Raw genomic sequence first — 9,085 nt, 5'->3', positions numbered from 1 at the left:
TGGAATACGACAGATCAATTCGCTGCTCTGCGTCGGCTGCGGCCCCAGTGACGATGTTATCGGACATGATGGACTCGTGTCCGCTCTCGCTCGTTATACTTACGTGTGTACACTAACAAGCACGACAGTGCGTTGCGCTGATTGATGATGATGATGCACCAACGCGAAAATAACGATTCGTCGCTCTGTGTCGAGGATGCTAATTCTCCGATTATTGTGTCAACTCGTACGCGAATGAATCACTGCTCACTGTGTCAATTGCGTTGTTTGCTGCGGCTATCGTGCAATGATTCGTCGATCGATATCGAATGGATATATAATCGACGATTCGTCGAATCGATTAATCATTAATCGATGCTATCAAGCTGCCATCCCGACCGCCGCGGTTTAATCTCGCGAATCAACTAGATCCAGGGGGCGCAATCGAGCAATTTCCGCTTTAATCGCTAAACCGCGGCATTTGTTATTTCTCGGAATCGATCGCTCGGATTTACGTTATTCGATAAGACTGTCTTAATTGTTGCTCCGCATATTTCGCGAGGCGAGATACCCTGGTAGCAAGTATAGCTGTACCGAGTAATCGAGCGAGATCTTACCTAACCTAGCGTTACTTGAAACGTCTTCATTTTTGCTGTACATATTGCGCTGTGAGCCGAGATACTTTACTAATAAACCAATTTGTATCAAAGAATTGAGTTGTTTCTATCAAAATTTCACGTTCCTTACCATCCCATTTCAAATTGTCCATCTCGCGTTCTCTCCGTAAGAGGCGGTGCTGATCCGTCGTCGGAGCCGCCAGTAGTCGAAAGTCGTGTACAAGTCGGTGCAACCGGTTGCTCGCCTCAGGATTCGGATGATTCGGATGACAAGTGGAACGAGAGAACGAGAAAGACAGAGGAAATCAAGACACGCGTACGTTACGACAGATAAGTAAGCTAGTTCATTTATTAATCGAATCAATTCTTTTATTTTGTTCGATCGTTGTACATGTTCTTACAGACAAAACAATAATATATCGTGTCATATTGTACGTGCGACATTTGCAGATAGCCGCGTCGGATTCGACATCGATATAACGCAGAGTTGGGATGCATCGCTGTCGGACAGAAGCGCAACAGATTCCCTGTTAGCTTACATGCAACACTGTAACAAATATTTCATATCACTACATGTATCTCAGTGTATCAATTGGCGATAATATTTTGTTTCGTATTTTATATTTCACATCATCGGATTGTACCGTTTGATCCACATTTGTCGTCATGCGAAGACAGTCGACATCTCACATCCGGGTTATGCACCATCCTAAAGATTCATCTTGCGTATATTTCTGTTCGAAAGGAGAATGTGTTTGTGTTGTATCGCGCATCACGCATCTTCAAGTCTATGAAATAGCTACAATTACTCATGGAATGTTGCGATCCGATCATGTGAAAAATATTGTACTGAATTTTATATTTTCCTTATTGACTGATTCATCGATTGATATATCGATCGGTGCATATTGCGATAACAAATAATAGCAGTAGAATCGTGTGTTGTCTGACGGCGAATCGATTGCGCTTTCGCTCAACAGTTATGTTCCAACAAGGCTATTTGCAAGTGTCTTTTGATATGCAGCAACAAGTAATGTATCACTGTCTCGTATTTCATACATTCATGTTTATTTGCGCATATTCTCGCAACAATGATACATTACTCGATACCGCATATCGGACATTTACAAGTAGCTATATTCGAGCAGACATATGCAGAAAACTGTCTCGGAACATAAGCATTGGACACGGGTACAACCGATTAATTGTCGCGCAACGCACAATATCGTATGCAAAATTCTAGTCTCACGTGTATCAGTAGAAACAATTTGTTAAGTGGTATGTGATTCCGGCCAGTTAAGGCAAGAGTGATGTGTGATTCCGACCAGTTAAGGCAAGAGTGGTGTGTGATTCCGACCAGTTAAGGCAAGAGTGGTATGTGATTCCGGCCAGTTAAGGCAAGAGTGGTGTGTGATTCCGACCAGTTAAGGCAAGAGTGGTGTACGATTCCGACCAGTTAAGGTAAGAGTGGTGTGTGATTCCGACCAGTTAAGGCAAGAGTGATGTGTAATTCCAGCCAGTTAAGGCAAGAGTGGTGTGTGATTCCGACCAGTTAAGGCGAATTTCATTCCAATTGGTCAGCTTGGGCAAAATATTCAATTGTGCCAAACAATTCACAACAAATGTTCAAATTGTTACCCTTCAACAGCCTGGCAATGTGCCAATCTGTATAAATAGCTGAAACCGCATTCCGGAACGTTTCCGGCGGTATTAGTTCTATTTCTCGAGTTATTCTCCCCCTTAAATCATTTAAATCTTGAGGCTTGGTGGCATAAACTTTACTTTTCAAGCAACCCTACAAAAAATGTCAAGTGGGGTCAAGTCCGGAGACCGAGGTGGCCACTCAATATGACCCCTTCGCCCTATCCACCTGTCCTGAAAGACCTCATTCAAATATTGACGGACAATGACACCATAATGAGGTGGAGCTCCATCCTGTTGGAAATAAATTTCATCCATATTTCCACCAGCTATGTCTCAAATAGCTGGAACAATTTGTTCGCGAAGCATGACTGTGTATACTTGTGCTATCAAATTGCCTTCAATGAAGAAAGGACCAACTGGTCTACCATTAAGAATAACAGCCCATACGTTAACTTTTTGTGGATATTGGGTATGATTGTCTCTTTTCCAGTGAGGATTAACGTCACTCCAGTATCTACAATTGTGTCTATTTACATTTCCAGTCAGTTCAAATGTTGCCTCATCAGAGAAAACAATATTATTAAGTAATAAAAGATCGTCGACAATCATCTCCATCATAAGATCACAAAATTCGATGCGTCTATCAAAATCGTCTTCGGACAACGCTTGGACCAAATGGAGTTTGTATGGATGCCGTTTGTTCAATTTCAGAATTTTACTGACAGATGCATGACCGATTTCGTGTCCTTGTGCAACGCGATTGATGGAAATGTGAGGATTTTCAACGAAAGACTGTAAAACATCTAATGCCTTATCATTATTTGTTGCTGTTTTACGTCTACCAGATCTTGGGCGGCTTTTAACGCTACCAATATCCTCGAAACGTTGAATAGTACAGATTACAGTACTTTTGGAGATCCTATTATTTTCATTCCGAAAATTTTCATTAAATAATCACGTTACTGTTTTATACCCTCTTTGTTGATCTCCCCATCCTCGCATCATTAACGGTATTATTCGATCTCTTTCAGAAAGCTCCGCCATTCTTAATTAGAGCAAAGAAGAATTAATCAGGTAAGTGATAGGAAATCTATCTAAATAATTAAGTAGAGAAAAATACTAATTATTAAGTGTTGGTCCAACTATCGATTTGTTTATTTCAACCAGCATTAGCAAAAGGTTGAGCAACTGAAAATGTAATAGATCAATTAATAATATTTACGAAAAAGGTTTGGGCTATTAGAAACAAAATAAAGATGTTTGGTACAATCAATTGAAGCGCAATGGCTTCTTCTGTTACAGAAACAATTTTTGGGGCTGTTCGTTTTCGTCCACGAGCTGGCTGCTGCTCGCTAAGAAGAGGACAGCATTGCATCAAAGATTCAAATCAGTGATTCGCATTGTTTGCTCAAGAGTTTGTATTACTATTGGTGCCTGCGAGAGTGAGACAATAAAGATCGGCCTCGCCAACGTTTTCGGGCAGATTCCCGCTAACGCCTTCGGACATCACGCATTCGAGCAGCTTCTCGCGATCACCTTCGGACAGTTTACCGCCATAGGCTACTAGCATAACCACTTAAAGCTGTACAACTTTGCTATTGGACATTTTTCTAAAATGCATTATTACTGAAAATATTAGGGGGACCCGATACCTTTCGATTAATGTATTTTCTTTAAATCAATTAATTGGTCTCATTATTTCGCGCACAAAAGTATTAAGGTTATGATTACTGAAAACTAAATATATTTTACAAGATATTTTACATTTTGTGTCAAAAGTTGTTAACTTCAAACCTTTATAACTCAAAAAGTACTAAATGAAAAAATGTTTTATTATAGTGTTTTGGAAAGTTCTCGAGATATGCTATAAGACTATGCAATAAAATGTTGGGGGATCCGTTTAAAAAAATAAGGTTGACTTTGAAATGACCTTGAAGCACATGGTCAAGATCAAAGTCAAGGTCACCAACTTACTTCCCGCTTGAAACCATACAACTTTGCTATTAGACATTTTCTCCAAAATGCATTCTAACTGAAGATATTAGGGGGGTCCGATACTTTTCCATGAACCTGTATATATATACAGTGTGTCTCAGAACTTTGGGACACGGGCTCCTTAGGGACATAGAGATAAGTGGGAGAAACAAAAAAGTCCTGTAGCATAATGTGAAAATCGTAATAATTTTTAATAATTTTTAGTAATTTTTAGTAATAACCGAGTAAAGTTTGGCGGTTTCCACGCCCATCGCGGCCTATAGACGCTCCGCGACAAGCTGTGTGCGTAGGGGCTGAGCGATAATGCATTTCGTGCTGACTATCGCGATGGCGTCTTGGCGCTTTGACGCTGCGCGATGGTCAGCGCGAGACGCGTTATCGCTGAGCCCCTACGCACACAACTTGCCGCGGAGCGTCTAGAGACCGCGATATGCGTGGAAAACGCCAAACTTTACGCGGTTATTACTAAAAAACTATTACGATTTTCACATTATGGTACAGGACTTTTTCGTTCCTCTCACTTAGCTCTATGTCCCTACGGAGCCCGTGTCCCAAAGTTCTGAGACACCCTGTGTATATCCGCAACGAGAATACATTGCTTCGCACTGTATATTTCCCCTCTTCACATCGCAGCGTCGGAACATGTCTGTTGTCTGTCGGAAAATGAATCGACAGGGCGTGTCAGGGTGAAGCACCGTTGAAGGGATATCTCACGTATACAAAGTGTTTGATAGCTTATCATACAGATGAAAGTTGGAGATAGATTGGGTGTAGCCGAGAAGAAAAGTCATGTACCATTATGTCTGATTGCCAATAATTGTTGAGTTATTTACTTCAACATGTGAGCCAATGAGCGCGTAGAGATCGCTGGGTGGCCGCCTCTTGTCGCTTGCGCTCGCTCCCTCCTCGTCGCGCGCGCTCGCCAATCAACGCTTGTTGACTCGGCCTGTATCAAGGGTCTACGTGCTTGCTGCGCCAGCCCGTCGCTCTCTGCGCCCTCATTGGCTCACACGTTTCAAGTAACAAGTCGAAAACTATTGGCAATTTCACATAATGGTATATGACTTTTCTTCTCGTCTACATTTTATCCATCTGCAACTTTCGTCTATATGATAAGCCTCCAAACATCCTGTATATTACTTGAAACGAGAATATGTATGTTATTTTATATCGCATATCATACAATCGATTCACTGTCACGCAACGCACAATATTCTACGACAAATACAAGTCTTACATGTATCGATGTATATCACTCAGTCCGCAACGAGATTGCATTTTTTCACACCATGCACTCGACATCTTCATATCGCAGCGTCGGAACATATTTCACGTCGAGCAGATACAGAATCGATAGGCCGCATCCGGGTAAGCATTGTTCCAAAGATATTTCGCGTATATATTCTCGTCTGAAATAAGATTATCTATGTTATTTCATATTGCATATTACATGTTGACGTTGCTGCTGCGAGGACTGATGCAGGCCAAGTGACACATAGCCGTTTCAAATCCACTGTGCGGAAGTGAACCAAGTGCGGACGGATGAGTTGACATAATGTACGCCAATCTCTCGCGCTACTCGACGTCGCGTTGCAACACCCATTAGTCTCAGAAATCTCACAATCCTCCAGAGTGTCAAGTCGCGCAACATTTCCTGCAGAAGCAAATTGTTGCGTTAAATATTTTATATATGTCATCTGTTATTGTGTAAGCTAGATTCATACAACTTTGTAGTCTTACTAATTTTTAACACAATTTCCTGCTACGTTTAGGTATACACCGGTGTAACATTTTTTACAAATAAATGCAGCTTAATGTTTACTTGCTTCCTCGCGCGTGGATTCTCATTCTTTACAGCTTCATCTTCTTCTTGCGAGGACAGCTCGTACCCGGCTGATTTCTACCTTCGCGATTGCAACATTGTTTCTCGTTTTTCGCCTTTCGATTCTTTTTCCCTCTCTCTCTCTCTCTCTCTCTCTCTTTCTCTTGAGTTTCTCCGCTTCTCGTCCTGCTTATTTCCTCGGTCATTAAGATCTCGTCTTCCGTTTCTTTGCGTCTTCATACTCGAACGTTGAGACAGCTTCTCGCGTAGTTGCTTCCAATTTCGCGCGCTACAAAAATGTACTTTTGTCAAAGATATCTCGGGGTATACCATGTATTGTATCGTATCACATTCTTACCTCAATTTTGACACGATCGTTACTCGCTATCTGCAATATGCGATACATGTGCCGCTGCTAGGTCTCGTAATCCTTCGTTCCAGCACGAGTCAACTCTCGCTGCATCTTTTCCGTTTTGATAGTTCGTCGAAACTGTGAAACGAGAGATTTGTCACTATTTTTCGACGTTTTCATACGTCTCTCGTACGAAATAGACACTCTGCGCGATCTTGGGAAAAGTTTCTTCACTTACATAATCATCCGTGCTTCCGAGTATCCACATACTTCGGCCGTTTCGTCCTAATCGTTTAGGCGTCGGCCAATGTTTCGTCCGTCATCACCGCTCAACGATTGTATCGAATCTTCCAGATCCTCGAATGACAGGACTCGCAGCATAGGCTTCCTTCTCGACGATTCGGCATCTGGCACATTTCCTGCATCATCGTCGTCTTCTTCCGAAGCACTCTTCTCTTCGTCATTGACAGCCAGGTGACAGCCGATTGTACTTTCGTACTTGCTTGCTTCGCTGCTGCTTCTTTCCTTCTGCATTGTCGTTTCTACTCTCGCTGTTGTCGCTACTGTCGCCCGTCCCCTATTACTAGGCACTGTTCCCACCATTGCGACGAGTGTACACTCGCAATCGAAAGTTCCAGCATCTCCAGCTGTAGAGGGGATGTAACATCAGAGGAAAAGTAACTATTTTGACTCGTACCGTTTCCGATTATACCGCGAATTTAGAAACGACGTTTCTTGTGAGATTAGTATATATGTAGCACTGTATCGCGGCAGAGGCGCATTCCTGTATCCAGAGCCGTTCAGGACATAATTTAGATAAGGTTAAGTTTTTAACTTTGTTAAGATATTTATCTCTACTGCGAATCTACAGTCGAGCTTCATAGGGTGAGTAGAGTTTATTTAGAACTATATTGTGTAAGAGGCGCGTTCCTGTAGATTGAGTCGTTTGCGAGATATTCAAGCTTTACTTTCAAACTTTGACCGTTCGTCTCTCTCTTTCTACTGCGAATCTAGAGTCGAGCTTTGTATGGTGAGTAGAGTCAATTTGTAAGTATATTGTGGTGGAGGCGCGTTCCTGTCGCTCGAGTCCTTTACGACAGTTTCAAGGTTTACTTTCATACTTTGATCCTTCATATCTCTCTTTCTACTGCGAATATAGAGTCGAGCTTTATACGGTGGGTACAGTTAGTTTATAACTATATAGTGGCAGAGGCGCGTTCTTCAATCTTTAACCATTTACGAGATATTCATTGTTTTATTTGAAAATTAAACAGTTAGTATGTATGTTTCGAGTGCGATTTGAGGAACGATTTCTGCGGCTAGAATAGTGTACGCGCGGGACTATCGTTTGGTGAGGGCGAGTTTCTTTATTCGCGACCGCTTAGGACATATCAATTTTTATTTTTCATATTATAAAAATTATTATCGTTGTTTAGAATCGTGTGTATCTTTGCATATGCCACAGTATATATTATAATATTTGTTGCTGGTGTGTGAGCGTTTTGCTGCAAGTGCGTACATGTCCTCAGACATGTGCGTATACAAATCCAGAGTGTACGAGCGCTCTGTTAGGATTGTGCAGTGTCTCATTGCAATTTTCCATCTGGGATAACACTTTAGTACTTAAGTTACAAGGAAAATGACCCGAATAAAAGTTGTAAGGATCAAGGCGAGTTACCTTATGAAGACCTTGAATTTTACCTCGACGTCTATTTTCGACATTTTTGCAAAGTTAGCTTGCGTTTTTTATATAGCAACCTTTATTTTTTATTTCACAGTTTTTTTCTCGTACTTCATTTCAACACCTTTCGTTTAAAATATTTTTAATTTTTGTAACAAATCTTGAGACTTTTGACATCTTTTCGAATTTTAACTTACGTTATCTCGCCATTTATTTGTCGGAAGAAAAAGTTGTACCAGACTTTCTTGCTTTTCTCAGTGTCAGCAATTTATTGTTACAATAGCGCCCTGCAGTTTGTTAATTTCATGATTTTTTAATTTTTGCTAATCGCTAAGTTAATGAAAGTCTAGGTGCTATTGTTACAATATACTCTTCTCATTGAATAAAGCAAGAAAGTCTAGTACCGCTTTTCCTTCCGACGAGTAGTTGGGGAGATATCGTAAGTTTGATATTGAGAAACTTTTTTCCAAATATCTCGACAAATATTGGACAAATTGAAAGATGTGTCAGACAAAAGTTTTTCAAATTAAGTAGTAGAAAAAGACAGGGTAATAAGAAATAAGGGTTTTCGATAAAAAACGTAAGTTGATCTTCAAATACGTTGAGCATAGAGGTCAAGGTCTAAATCGAGGCTATCACTGTAGCCGGACTCGAAGTAGGGGATGCCCCCTAGGGCCGCTTCCGAAGATACAGGCTGCTTATTCGCAGCAGAAATGGTCGCCACCCGTCCTGTTCAATATCCTGTACGGCGCATTTTTCCGGGGAAGGACGGGATTCCTGGGAGAAGAGATCACTCGCAGCACCTTTTCGCAAAACCTTTTATTAGTATCTCCTGCTTCCGGGAGGATTTACAACAGTCCGCACGTCAAGGTGCGTAGATATGAAATCTATAAAAATACAACTCCCGTAGCCGTCGTCGCGTTACTACGCGGTATCGTCGCGTTTCCTTTTGATGTGCAATTTCGTCGCGTATACGGAGTGAGCCTACAACACGT

Source organism: Harpegnathos saltator, unplaced genomic scaffold (genome assembly GCF_003227715.2).
Source record: "Harpegnathos saltator strain DR-91 unplaced genomic scaffold, Hsal_v8.6 scaffold52, whole genome shotgun sequence".
NCBI lineage: Eukaryota > Metazoa > Arthropoda > Insecta > Hymenoptera > Formicidae > Harpegnathos > Harpegnathos saltator.
The sequence above is the reverse complement of the archived record's forward strand: the minus strand, read 5'-3'. Positions refer to the sequence as shown.